Raw genomic sequence first — 15048 nt, forward strand, 5'->3', positions numbered from 1 at the left:
TTACTCTGCTAGACCCCTGGCACTGCCATGTGTGCAGGAGCTGAGCACAGGCAGCTCCATCCTGCCCCACTCCCACACAGGGAAAAGGTTGGGTTGGATCCCAGTGGCAGGAGACAGAAGGAAGAAGGAGGAAAGAAGGGTCAGGACTCTTCCTGGCAGGAGGAAGAAGGGCTGAGGAGCCCTGTCTGGGGCAGAAGCTGGGAGCAGTGCCAAGTAGGGGTACCTTCAACTCTACAGGCACACATTCCTCTTCAGTCCCACGGGCCTGGGACCCTCATCCCTTTGATCTAGAGTGGTCCCTGGAGGTCCTACTCCATAAGGGCACTGGAAAGTGGCCCAGGCAGTGCTATGTAGGGATGAAGACACAGCCAACAAGGATGGATGTAAGGGTCTCCTCACGGCAGTAAAATGTCTGAGCTGTCAATTCTGCCTGAATTTGGGCTCCTCTGGTTTTGGGTTTTTATGGCAAGGCAGAAACCAAGAGCGCTTGCAATCAGACATTTGCAATCAGTTGTCAGTATCTCCAATGAGCTTCCTCAGGCCTCCAGCTGAACGAAGCTCAGTTCTGTGCTGAGCTCTACCTGAGACAGGAGTTGCAACAGTGACTCACACAGAACCATCCCCACTTTTAAAATAGCTACTGCTTCACTGTTACCCATAAAAAAATGACAAAGCATGTTTTTATGGGTAACAGTGAGTCTGTGAGCCTCCTCAGCAGGGAGCTTTGCCAGCATCTGAAGATACCTGAAGTCAGTACCAAACAGTGCTCCCCCAGCCACAGAAACCACCCCAAAATGGTTAAATGCTCTAAACATTTGAGTTGGATGGTGAAAGCATCTGAATATGCAAGACATGTTAAAATACACAAATGCATTTCAAATAAATTTTCAAATACAATTGTCCAAAAATATATAAAGCCTAAAATTTAGCCACATATTTATGGAAAATTTTAGAATTTCTGTATTTGGGAAATTCAAATAAATACCTACTTAGTAATTTTTTCTCATCTGTTGCTGAAAACTCTGGTGTGTGCAGAACAGGTTAATACAATGCCCAACAGCACAGTACAAAATCCATGAAATAGTTTTATGGTAAAGTTCAGAGGACTGATCATTCTTCACAGGTTTTCAAAAACACTCAGGCTTAGAAGATGACCCAGATTCCAAATGGGATTCAGAGAATCAATGTCCTTTTGCAAAATTGAATGGACTTAGTCTCCTGTATCAGCTAAATGCCAATGAAAGCATAATTTTCACTGCTACCACAACTACTCACACGTGGAAGTCCACAGTAAAGGTCACTCAGTACAGAGCTGACCTCATGAGACTCTGCTCAGCACAGGCTCACAGTCTGTGCCCGTGCTCAGGGACATCTTCCTTCACCTTCCCTTGGTGGCATTTTCCTCCTTGCTAAAGTACCCGCAGTATTGGTGCTGCCAGCAGATCTAGAATGTGTCTCTGTGTAACTCTACATATAAATCTATGGACGTGACTTGACTCTATGAGCTAATCCTTCACCAGGAGCATAAGATCAGACACTATCTTAAGTTAAATTAGTTTAAAATAGCTTTCAATCATTTGTTTCTGCCCAAAGTAAATGCCAGCCCCTTTACAGGTGGAAAATGAATCCCACAGACTCACAGGATGGTTGAGGCTGGAAGGCACCTCTGGAGATTGTCTGGTCCAATGCCCAGCTCAAGCAAGCTCAGGTAAAGTCAATTGTCTGGTCAGGTTTGAATGTCAAGTTTCTCATACTGTGGAGCCGTGCACAGGGCACTCCAGGTGGAAAGGTAGGATCATCTCCTTGCTCATGACTCATGTTCAACTTGCTGCCAACCAGGAGCCCCAGGTCCTTCTCTGCAAAGCTGCTTCCAGTCCCTGGGCCACCACCAGTCCAGGGGCAGGGCTGTGCATTTCCCCTTCCTCACCTTCCCATGGCTCCTGTCAGGCTGTTCCTCCAGCCTCTTGAGGTCTCTGAACAACAGCATCACTGGGCAGTGTTATCAAACACTCCTCCAAATTTCCTGTCATCTTCTCTGGTAGTTTCTGGGGTCCTCCGTCGCAGGAAGGAAGTGATGAATGACTCCATGTTCTTAGAAGGCTAATTTATTATTTTATGAAATTATATTAAAGAATGCTATACTAAACTATACTAAAGAACAGAGAAAGGATACTTACAGAAGGTTTAAGAAGATACTAATGAAAAAACCATGACTCTACAGAGTCCCAACACAGCTGGACCATGATTGCTCATTAAGTCAAAATAATTCACTTGTGGGATAAACAATTTCCAAACCACATTCCAAACAGCAAACACAGGAGAAGCAAATGAGTTAATATTGTTTTTCTTTTTCTCTGAGGCTTCTCAGCTTCCCATGAGAAGAAATCCTGGCGAAGGGATTTTTCAGAAAATATGACAGTGACAATCTTCAAACTCACTGAATGTGCACTCTGCTGCATCACTGATGTCATTTCATCAAGGTATTAGTCAGCACTGATCTCATGCAACTCCTCTGACACAAATCCTGAACTCGTCCATCTCGCAGTTACCGCAGCCCAGGATGCAACTGATCTTCACACTACCCACATTGCTTCAGCTGTCAGGTCCAGCAGATCATCGTTGTTTGTTTTTGATCCCCAGTGAGATAACCAGTAAGAGTTCTGTGATGATCAGCAAGATGAAGGCTCATTCCTGAAGAAGTACCTCAACCACCATGGTCAGGCCAGCCAGCTCTTCCCCCATGGAACAGATACACACCTTTTCCCAGCTATGCTTAGGAAATACTTGTTCCTGGAAAAACAGCTGTGGAGAACAGCTGCTGCTGTCCACTTTTAAACCACCATTCTGGCTGGCAGTTGTGTGTGAGGATGTCACAGAGCACAGAAAATGTTGGCTGGGAAGTTTTGTAGCAACTAGAGATAAGAAACTCAAAGAAATGAACTGTCCGAGTTCCAGCACAGCCACAGCAGGCAGGTCAGCAGTGAAGTGGAAAAGTTCTGCTCCTCCATGGCCAGGAGACCACTCAAACCAAAGCAGGGATAAACCATGGGCAATGGCTGGAGCAGACGAAGTAGAACTCAAGAGAATTCCTAGGAAGTGAACTGATCTCCACAGAAAGCAGGACAAGAAGCTCCTCTTAGTTCTCTCCAAGTGCCCTGATTCTCACTGCTGTGGTTGCTTCTCATCTACTTTTGCTGAAAGGCATCCATGGCAGAAGCACACACAGCTCCCTCTCCTTCTGCTCCCTGCCCTGGCCAAAAATTTCTCACCTCTGTTTAATCCCCTCATATTTCTATTCTGGCCTCCTCCCAGACACATCTGTTGACCTTTTCCTTCCAGCATGTCCCTGTTGTCTCCTTTCTCCATCATGCTGCACACTCTAAGGAGGTCCCAGGTCTGAAACAACTACATCATTCTCAGAGAACACGTGAAACAGCATTTCATGGGAGGAGGAGATGGGAGAAAGAAGTCTTAAGACCATTTCAGAAGCCCAGAGTTCTCAAAAATCCAGCTCTGGATTCATCATCCTGTTTTCTCTTGAAGGGTAACTCAATCAATAATATTGTTAAGCAACAAGTTCCCTTTGATTTGCTAATGGGAGTAAATTCCATAGCATGGAAGAGAACACATTGTTCCTTTTGAAGGGATAGGCTAGGATTTGCTCTGAAAAGAAAATATTGAGGTATAAAACCACCAGTGTGGTTCTCTCCTTCCACAGAACTCGGCCTGGGGCTCTGAGGACTGTGTGTTCTCACCCACTGCTGAGCTGGAGAAGTCTGGAAAGGAGCTTGTACCTCCCACATTGTTTCTGTTGGTTCTTGAACATACAGGAAGGTCTCTGACCTCCCAGTTCTCCACATTTCTTATCCAAAAGCATAGTGTCCATCTTCTTGGAGAAAGATTCAGATGGATGCTAGGCTAGCATCAGCCTAGCTTGATGCTTTGCCATGGAAACATGGTCAAGCAATGGGATACAGCTCCCTAATTTCCTGCTCAACCCACTCAAGTAACAAGAAAAACTTGCACTCAGAGTATCTGAGGACCTGGGTAAAACAGTAGGGTTAGGAAGGATCTGTACTTGGAGGAAACAGTCCCAAGAAGAATACAACTTTTGCTCATTTGCACCATCTGTACAAAACGAACAGGTCTGGTCAGAGACCTCCCTGAGCTTCCTCCTTCCCAGTTCTCAGGAGGCAGCCAAAAGTCCACCAGCCAGCACCAGAGAGAGGATGACCCTGTAAAACTGGAGGGAGTAAGTTGGCTCATTGAATGAAATAGTTTGACCTGCTATACTAAACACAAAGAAACACAGTTAATTTAGCTTTGAAGTTGCTGATGCGTTTTCCTTTCCAGCACGTTATCACCACAGCAAATGACAACTGAGGACACACCTATAGCACTATAAAAGCATCCTGGGATGACGCATAGGTGAATACACTGCTTACCTTACATCCAGCTCAATGGTTCTATACAACTTGAAACATAGGTTTAAGTTTAATTTTCTTAATTAAAAACAGTATGTGTTCAGGATAAACCTCATTAGCTGGTGTGCTCCCAGATGAGCTACCTTACTTTAGATAAACTGCAATATAATCCCACATTAAACCCAGATCTTTGGTGAAAGGCCTCTCAAATTGTTTGTAACATTCTACTTTTCCCTGCAGAATAAAGACATGGTTTTATTACAACAGAGAACACTGGAATCATAGATAAACTATTTATGTATGAACTTCCTGCAACTCTCAAACTCCACCCCTCCTGATTCTTTGATTTTAATCTTCCTCTGGAAAAACCATTCAATAGGTAACAGACACCTTGAGACAGCTTTTCTTCGTGAAGTTGCCAGCACATGCCTTCCTGTACAGCGTAATTCCTTTAAACTATGGAAATCCACACCAAAACAATTCATTTGGCTACGTAACTCACTGAAAAATTCCTGTAGGCTGCTGAAATGCCTGTCAGCACACAGCAGCAGGTCACAGACTCCACTAGGGCAGTGCTATCAGTCACTGCCATCAGTGTTTATCCCTCAGCACAGCTGTGCATGTGGGTAGGCTCTGGAGAGCACACAGCACTGGGGAATGTAAATCCAGGACACAGCTTCTAAGACAACAGAAGTACAAATAATATTGCATTCTGATTAACAGCAGAAAAGAGACTGAATCTCTGCTCTTTGTCATGTTAGTTTTATACTTTATGAACTGTATCACTCTGCCAACAAATCTACATATTGCAGTGTACTCAGACACAAAAAGACATATGAGGGTGATATTTTGAAATTTTATTAAAGTAAGAATGATACTTAAGAAGTCAGATGATTGATTGTGTGTGACAATAGCATGCCTCAGGTAATTACAGAAGAGATGGTGTGAACTAAACATGCTTATGTTCCTTCCACCCCTACAGCCACGTAGAGACAACTGTTTCCCAAGCACAACTTAAAGAAGCTTTAGGGCTACTCTAAGCTATGCCTTGGTTCTTGCATCTTCAGACCTGGCAGGTCTGACCTGTCCAACAGAAGAACATGTGTTTTGTCCGTGCTCCTCCATTCACCTCCACGACATGCTCTGCTCAAGGAAAGCTTTCCAATCTTCTGAAACCCTGAAGAAGGGGTGATACTGCTCTGTGGAATTCTGTGGAAAACAGCTTTTCTATCTAGAAAGGAAGAAAATGCATATTAAAAAGAAATACAGGTGTTCCTCTGTTCATAAGCAATTACTGTTACATGTTGCTTCTTAAGGAATTACTGAAAACTCTGAAAAGTGTCAGAATAGCTTCCCTGCAGAAAGAAGGAATGATGTGCAGTTTTAACAGCAATTGCACCACAGCCATATTAAACTGATCCCCAGGAGACCAAGGGACTGCAGAAGGACAAGAACCACATCATGTTACCAACGTGAAAGGTAATTTGCCTTTATTGCCCAAAAGGCAGTGTGCAAATCAGGGCTGCTAGCTGTGCTATACACCTTACTAATGGTGCAAGCTGTGCTTGATTTGACATGCACAGAGGGGATTATGAGGACAACCTCCTGTAGAAACTCAAGAGGAAAAATACAAACTAATGGTCTGGAATGGTGAGACCAAACCTGACAGAGGGAGCAGCCAGAGGGAGGGGCAGTTGTGCCATTTCTGCTGCTCAGCAGCCTGGCAGTTCAGTGGAGCAAGCGTGTTCTGCTGAAAAATTAAACCCATCATGTACAATTCAGTATCAAAGAATTACTAATCCCAAATTGAAAATTCCTATTTGCCTATACCAGCAGAGAATTTGGTAGAACAGATGATAAAGCAGTAAAGAAAAAAAAAATCATAGAAACACAAAAAAATGTAGGGATGACCTTCATTCCATCAGTCTTGAAAATGAGCTACTGTTGTTATTTTAGAAGTATTTAAATAGCAGAGTCTACTGACAGAATTTAGTTCTGACCCAGCTGTGGAAAAGTAACTACACTGGAAAGTAACTAAAAAACCCCAGGCCTTGGCATAGGCAGTGTGGACAATCCAGTCTGTGACATCTGGAATCCTTTTTTGCCCATCAGGTTGAAATGATATTTAATTCCTGATGCTGGCAACAGAGCAAGTGTTGCTCTGGAAGCTGTAAGAGCAGCTCTGTGCCACAGCCAGGGTGTTCTCTAGAGCAGGAGACTTTCTGTCTTTGTCCTCCCCTAACACAGAAGTTCCTGATGGGGCTGTGAGACTGAGTAGGACTGAGACACAAGAGCTGGATGGAAGAGATCTCCACTCTCAGAGTCATATTCTTGGTGGATTTGGGTAGAGAAGGCAATACTAGTCAAACTGTTTTCAAACTGTGAGCTCTCCTTCAGAAACAGCAAAGAAATAAAGTAATTTAAGCACCTCCCAAGTTTGCTGCTTACGTGTGATGTCAAAATCCAGAGTACTGGGTGTCATTTCCCTGCTGATGCTACAATCTGCCTGTGATGACTTGCAAACTCTTTTCAAGAATTCCTCTATTTTTATTTTCTTTTCTTCCTGATGGCCTGTTGTTTTTCTCCTCTGCCCTTCAGCAAGTGGAATGACACAACTTTATTAAAGATACAGCTCTGTTTTGGCTCATTTCACATCATCAGTTTCTGCTTTACAAAAGGAAAGTGATAAAAAGAGAATTTTTGGCTCACCTTGATTCTTGTGACCTGTTTTTTTTTCACACAGTATTTTTTTTTCTTCTTCTTTTTTAAGGGAAGACACACCATTTTGGTCCTTACTGGCTCTTTCCTGTGAATCCCAGAGTATTTCGTTATCTGTGAAAAGAAGTAAAGTACTTAATTTTGATTATAGGTATATAAATTAATTGGTACATAACTATATTCATACTCTGTGTATTGAAAGACAAATGCAACGGGCTAACATTTTTCTATAAAGAACACTGTGGACTTCAGGTATTGACAAGTACCATCAGGTATATTTACAAGTAGAGTGTTTTGAAAATTTGGAATTTGGAGGTGACCCTTATTAATGAATCTCAGCTGTAATCAATAACTAGCACTGCCAAGCTTTAAAATCCAGCCTGCATTGTGAAGCCACTGCCATGTTTGTTAAATGACAGCAAACACACCAAAAGAAAGCATTACTTACAGAGAAGCTGTCCAGGGGTGGAGAGGAGAATCTGAAGACAGAAATCTTCCCCATGTGCTGATGGGCTTCCTCTCTTCTCCTTCAGGGTGACAGGACAGGGGTGTAATCTCAAACTGCTGCTGATTTAAGCTGCCTGATTTGATTTCTTTTTACTGTGGCTGGCTGCCTTGAAATCATGTGTCTATATCCTTGCTCAAATCTGTTCAACATTAGCATAGGATGTGAGAGAGCTCTGGCTTATGGGAAGGAGTCTCTCTCCAAGCAGCTACAGGATGAAACCAATGCTAAATAGGCATGTCCTGGAGATTAAACACTGAACTGGTCTTCAGTGAACAAAATACCAAGCAACAGCATGACCTGGTGATGTATCATCAAAAGGCCTGAGAGAATAAACTGAAATTTTAATACAATTTATGCCCCACTTGACTTCCAACGTGTACATGAAAGTCTTCCAGGTCTTCTGTGTTAAGGGACACGTGAGTAACTTCAAAGCAGCTCTGGTTTTTGCTCTGGAAAACGCTGATGCTCATTTTCAACAACAGTGTCAAAAGCCTGAAAAATAATGATGGATTCAAAATGCCATTTGTTAGAACAAAACTCTTTAGATGTGAACATGCTGTGTATCTGAGAAATCAAAGAAAGAAAATTAAAAGTCTACTTAGCAGCCAAACAGCACAAAAATTACACATGTTCTCTGTTGTGAGTTACTCATTGTGTTCACACTCTGTAGATTGCCAACCTCAGTACCTCCGTAGAAAATGAACATGAGAAAAAGTGGTAAAGTAAGTAAGAAATGAGACAAAGCAAGGGAAGACGCAGAGGAAACAGGAATTAATCAAGGAGAAAAGACTGCCAAGTTCTGTCAATTTGCTGGGTGCAGGTACAGGGGTTAAGGTGCATTTTCTTTTTCTAGCAGGCACTGCACTTGCACAGGTCAGGTAAGTGGGGAGTAAGCAGAGAGTAGAGAGTCAATCTAGGAAAATGGATGCCAATACGAATCTCAAACACAACAAGAAAGCTACAGCTGGATACTCTGCATTCCTCTTAGTTCCCTCCCGCCACATAAAATATCACAACTGTAATCAAACAAAACAAAGAGGATAAATCGTGTTTAGCCAGCAGTGTTTCCAAAGTGACTGGAAATACCTGGAAGTCTTTGATAAAAAAAATATTCTATGATTAGTTTTTACCTAGAAAAAGCCAAACCTACTGATACATCTCCCCTTAATACCAGGGAATCTGCTGGATATTCTAACATACATTCTATGTTTATAGGATTAGTCTAGTCAATGCTCCAGAAACCTTGTACATTCAGGCATGGAAAAAAAAAAAAGAAAAAGGAACATTCAGAGGTGTTTCTTTAAAAGGATCAAGCAGCTGGCAAAAAATATTGCCAGCTACCTTTTCATGCACCTGTGAGCATCACTAGTCCTCCCTCATGAACAATTTCAATGTTAAACAGTCCTGTTTTTAGAAGGGAACTAGCTGATAGAAACAGAGAATTTTATGAGCTGAATACCTTGTTATGGCTCAGAGCTGCCATGAGAAGTAACTACAATTTGCTTTCAAGTTCTAGGAACTCAAATTCTGTCTATGGCAGTGCTAAAGAATTATGGAAAAATGTAGATTGAAAGGCATGGCTGGAAGCCACCAAGTTTATCTTTCTGCTTCAAGCAGGACTAATCTCAAAACTATATCAGGTTGCTCAGGACATCATCCAGCCATGCTCCAAGTCTCAAAGGATGGAGTCCCCACAACCTCTCCAGGTGCAGCCTCTGAGGAGTTCTACCACTCTGCACCTGAAGAAGTTTTTACCTTACACCCCAGGTGGAGATTTTCTTGTTGCAGCTTGTGCCCCTTGCCTTTTGTTCCTTTTTCTATTCCTCCACCTCCAAGAGAGTGTGCCTCCCTCCTCTCCCTAATATCTCCTCAGGTAGAAGACTTTTATTAGATGCTTCCTCCCCATCCTCCTTCTCCTCACTAGGCTGACCAAGCCCAGCTCCCCTGGTTTCATCTTGCTTACAGGAATACAAATGTCCAAAGAATCAAGGAGGTCTGTGATGTTAATACTGCCAGGACAGAAAACAGTAAACCTCTAGTGAAGACAGTGCTTTGAACACACTGATCAGCAAATGTTGGCTTAAAGCTCTGCATTCCCCCAAACAGGCATGTCATGATCACTGGCTGTCAGTAAGCTCCAAAATTAGCTACCCTAATCAAAATTTTCTCCTTCAGATCCTTGCTGAATATTCACATTCGTCAGCCTAGACAATATTTGGCTGTCCTGAAAAACCTGGTCAGGTTCCTGAACATATGCCACGTCCAGATGGTGACTCCAGGAGTGCTTGCTCTGCGGTGTCCACTGAAACAATGCTACTCCTTGTGGCAGAATCACAGGGAAAAAGCTGTCCAGTTCCTCTGCTCTGTGGCTGACAGAACCTTCCCAAAGGTGCTTCAGGCCCTTTTCCTCCAGAGCTTCTGCAGAAGCTCCTGTGCTGAATTAGCGCTGAATTAACTGAAGGTGACCTGTGAAATCTCATCTCCTGTACTGCTTCTGCCAGTGCCTTGCAAACTCTGGCAGTATTTTTGGTTGGCTTTCTCTCAGAAGCCAAGAACAGGAAGCTTTCCAAAGAAGTCTCTGCAGGAACCCACTGGGATCTGTGGGGGACACAATCAGTTGGAACAATTATAAGATTTGTTTACTTGCTGTTAGCAAAGCTCAGCATTTCTTGCCAACATCTAAAAAGCTGCCACAGTGGTCATCCAACATTTACAGAGAAAACTTGGTACACATGTGGAAGAGGGGCACTGAAAGATGAACCCTGTGGTCTGTACAGTGACCACACGATGTGAAGCTGAGCCACACTGGAGTTGGTACAGAAATAATTCATCAGCTGCAGGTGTTTCCCAAAGGAGCTGAAGTGGCTGCCCTGGGCACACTCCCACCCACAATGCCACATGACAACAGATGACAGGGAGGCTCTTAGAGGCCAACTCTGGGCATGGAGAAAGAATTAAAATCTGGTGATCCCTGGCAGAGTATGGATACCCCAGGTCCTACCTCACCTTAATATTAAAAAGATTCTCTAATCTACCTGCAGGGGGTTGACAGACACCACAGATTTAGTGGTATGGTGTTAGTGACATGCATAACAGCAATGTATTTTTGTTTTTAAGACACCAGGAGGGAGATTTACCTGGGATTATTATTAATACTATTTGTAATGTTAAACTGGAGATAAAAATTTACTTTCTGTAATTAATCTAGATTAAAATAATGTTTGAGTTGTCAGAGGTGTGTAAGAGCTCTATGTGTCATGTGGATATTTAAACTGACAGAACTAACTTTCAGTCACTCAGGATTCCTTTTCAACTCTGGAGTTACATACATCTATAATTATTATTTCCATATAAAGGCTAGCAAGTATTCAATTTGGCCAGTTAATAATGTATTTCATGCATCTCCTCTGTGCTTGAGCCAAGTTAGGAGCCAAGGGAGACAGACCCCAGCACTGCCAAGTCTGTTCATCCCCTTTCAGGCTTTTGCTGCCTGAGCAACATGTCGGTGTTGTGAGTCTTGAGGTGGGCAATTCAAAGACTGCTTGGCTGTTTCTACAGCACATTTCAAGTAAAAAAATGCCCAAAATCTCAAGAAAGGAGAGGAAAGTCTGGTGTTCCTTCTGATAAAACCAGTACTTGGGAACTGAGCCTGTGCTGACATGTGCAGGTGACCAAATGCTGCATCTGAGCAGCCAAGAGGGGCCCCATGGCCAGAGAGCAGCTACACCCCAGGTCCTGCTGAAGGACAGGGGCTTCAAACACAGCTTCACCTGCCTCCACCTGCCAGGCACCAAAGCCTAACAGGGCTGGGACTAGCTAAGCAGCCAACAGCTGCTTTCATCCCTATTGAAGAGCACATTCCAGGAAAACCACGAGGTCAGCCCCCACCACTGTGACCATGCCAGCTGCTCCTCACGTGGGGTTGTGTAGATGATTTATCTCTAAATGTGCCCTCTCTTTTTCAGTTGCATCTTGTTTGCTGCATCACTTCTCTGATTTCCCTTGTTTCCTCTAAATTCCAACGTTCTGCTTCATGCTTCCAGCTGCTCTCATCAACACTTTCATGGGAAAACAAACAAATTCTTTATCCCATGGTCCCAGTTAATAAGAGCCGCTCCAGGAGTTCAACCTCCTTCCTACCTGGTTTTGCCCATCTTCATCATAAGATTATATAAATTAAGCTTCCAGAGCTTACTTATGAGAATGCCAGAGAAGGCAGTACAATTATGAAGATAAATCAGCAACCATAAATTGGAAGTACAGTCTTACTCGGCTAAAGAAACTGAATGTCTGAGTGGAACTGTAACTAATATCCAGGGGGAAGGAAACTTTGCATTCACTTTGAAAGCCTATGCAGGAGTCATTCTTCACAGCAGAAGAAAACAGAAGGGTTGGTGCATGTGCCCCTGTTACCAAGGGCTCAAGAGGACAAGCAACAGCATCACAGCTATTATGATTACACCAATAATTTTAAGGGATGTGGTAGTGGACATGCTGCCCACAAGGGCTAAATCAGCATGATAATAACAATGCAAAATGATAATGAGTACATAAATCCCAACTAACTATATCCTAGCTGGGATGATAAAGTTGTCAATAACCCCAGTGGATTACCACAAGGCCTCTTTACAAGACAGAAGCTTTCATCAACAGGATATATCACATTCTCCACGTACAAATTGGAGATGGCTGTTTGCATAGAAAGATCTGCTCAAATAATTCTTATTTTTCCTGAGTGGATGAAATTTCATGTGAAACATTTCACTTCTATCCATATAATTTGTACTGCTAGTGAAGACTGCAAAGCAGCTCTTCTGTGGGGTGACAGCTGCTCCCAAACACAGATACTCTGGACCTCTGCAGGTGCCACAATACAGTGAAACAGATGCAGGCCCACAAAAGCAAGGATTCAGACTGGAGTAATTGTAATAAAACTGTATGGGTGAGAGAGGTCAGCAAAATGTTCTAAGGATCTATGGCACCAGTTTCAGGATTCTGCTCTGCTGACAGGAGATTTACCTTCGTAACTGCAAGGCTAAGAGAGCTCTAAGGTAGAGGGCTCAACTTTTCCCTTCAACTAAGACGCATTCTTGTCAGGAGTGGAACATTTTACACTGTGGTATTTTGTGGGTTGATGAAAAGATACCATTGTTACTTCAATCTTATTTCAAGACTCTTATAATCATTGAACAGATACTGAATGGTGAAACCAGTTCCTTTTTTGCATGTGAATAAATGAGAGCTTTGCTAATGATTATTCATAGGGCTTTTTTTGTTCTTTTACTGAGGTTTCTTCAATTCCAGACTGATCAACCCTGTTGCCAGAAAATACATATCTTAAGGACAAGCAAGATCACATTTGAAGAAACACTTCCTGTTAAACAGATTATATCGTCCCCTCTAATAACTTATTTTCAATGAAAATTGGCAGTGAACTGAGCAGGAAACCTCTGACCAAGAAGAAACTCTTCAAAGCCCTCCTAAAAGCATTTCAAATAGAACACATCAGAGGTGAGAACCTGAAGCTAGTGAGTACTCCAGCAACAAGGAATAGTGAAACAGAAGGAAACTCCTCCCTAAAGAGGCCTGGATCACCCAGGGAGGAAGCAGGACACCTTCACAATTGCACACCAAAGATAAGGATGCAGGCAAAACCAAATTCCTCACACAACATGTCTATAATGCTCTGACTACAGCCTTACCCCTGTCACCCTCAAAACATCAAACTCTCCTTCTACCACCAACACTTCCCCCACATGGAAGGGTCAAATACAACCCCACCATTCTCAACTTCCTCACTGGTGACTTTTGAAAAGAGCCTGTGCAGCCCAGTCTGTGCAGCACAGTAATCTGAAAGCAAATGCACAGGTGACATCCTCTGAAAAGAAAATCTCAATTCCTCTATCAATTCTTACACAAAGAGCACACCAGCCCCTCAAATACCAATTCATGAACTTTGAGGACACCACTCATGACGGTCATTCAGAACAGCAGAGAAATACATCATGTTTTTGAAAGAGCCACATGGATAAGAATAGCATTAAAAAGCTTTTATAGAAAGAGAGACACTCTACTCATTGTATGCATTGAACTCAAACACCATCCTAAAAACTGCACCAAAAAAAATCCTCAAAGAAGTGTCCACCTATGGTGGAACATTCTACCAAGGGATGGAATATTTTCTGCAGAGCCATCCCTGCCAGCCTTTAAGCTGACTCCCAACCTTGCTAAGCTTATCTCAGAAGGAAGCATTTTGTGCAGAAAATGAGAATAGAAAAAAGCAAGTACAACTTGTCAAAACCTTCCCTTCCACCTTCCTGCAAGGACCTTCTACCCCAGACACCAGCACCCCCAGGTCTCATACATGAGCTTTCCTGGGAAGTCATATCCAATACCTGGGCCTCCCACACTCCCACAGCTGAGCTCAAATAACTGCTGAGACCAGACTGAAGTGGCACAGAGCACTGACACACACAAACACACCTCACTGCTGCAGCTCTCACGTGGTAACCACTCAGTCTCTGACTGTCTCTCACTCCTGATCCTGGAGGGAGCCCTCCAGCCACAAACCTAGGAATAAAACTTGCTAACATTTCAAGACAGCAAAACACTGCTTCTCAGTCACATTATAATTTCCCACAGTCTCCACACTCTCCCCCTCAGCACACCCCACCTCCCTTTCTCAGCCTACACCTCCTGTAATCATTTGCACATGCCAGGAAACATTGCTCCTCTTTCCCTACAAAGACAAGTATTGTCTCATTTCTGCTTTCCTACAAATCAGCACTCCCTCGCTGAACCTGACAGCTCCATTTCCTGTCAGAGATGATCTGATACCAACTCACAGCTCTGAGGGATTTTCCCCATTTGCAATCCAGTCTGAAAGCAAGCTGTCATCTTTAAGCCAGGCCTGAAGGTGGCTTGTGTGCCTGAAAGCTTTTTCTTTTAAAACAACGCTCTTTGGTCTAATGAAAGACATCACCTCTGCATATGTCCTTAGGCATCATGGGCACAACGATACTGCTGCTTTTATATAGTTTAAAAATCAAGACATATTTACAGTCCAAGTAAACTTTTAGTCCTTATCAAAATTTAAAACATGATTTTGAATCCCTAAAGGCCTAAAGACACCTCGTTCTTCCCAAACCATTAGGACTGTGGAAATTGGAGAGATATTTTGTGAGGCCACTGTGAAATTCTGATTATCAGCCTAAACTTTTTACAAGACATCACTATCCTCAATCAAAGGTTTGAAAATAGAACAGAAAGAGCTCATTGCCTTTAGAGAGTAAGATAAAGCTAGAAAGATGCAGAAACTCTTCATGCTTAATAAGATAAAAAGAGTTGTCCCAATCATCAGTCTCCCTTAACTATCAGCCAGCCCCAAACTCTGACAGA

At 43.0% G+C, this 15048-nt stretch overlaps 1 protein-coding gene across 2 annotated transcripts in view; it reads right to left on the reverse strand.

Moving 5' to 3' along the window:
• MMP24 (matrix metallopeptidase 24) overlaps positions 1 to 15048 on the reverse strand; it is a 42678-nt gene that overhangs the window by 15676 nt on the left and 11954 nt on the right. The window lies entirely within an intron of this gene.

This window comes from Agelaius phoeniceus, chromosome 17, assembly GCF_051311805.1.
Source record: "Agelaius phoeniceus isolate bAgePho1 chromosome 17, bAgePho1.hap1, whole genome shotgun sequence".
Classification (NCBI taxonomy): domain Eukaryota; kingdom Metazoa; phylum Chordata; class Aves; order Passeriformes; family Icteridae; genus Agelaius; species Agelaius phoeniceus.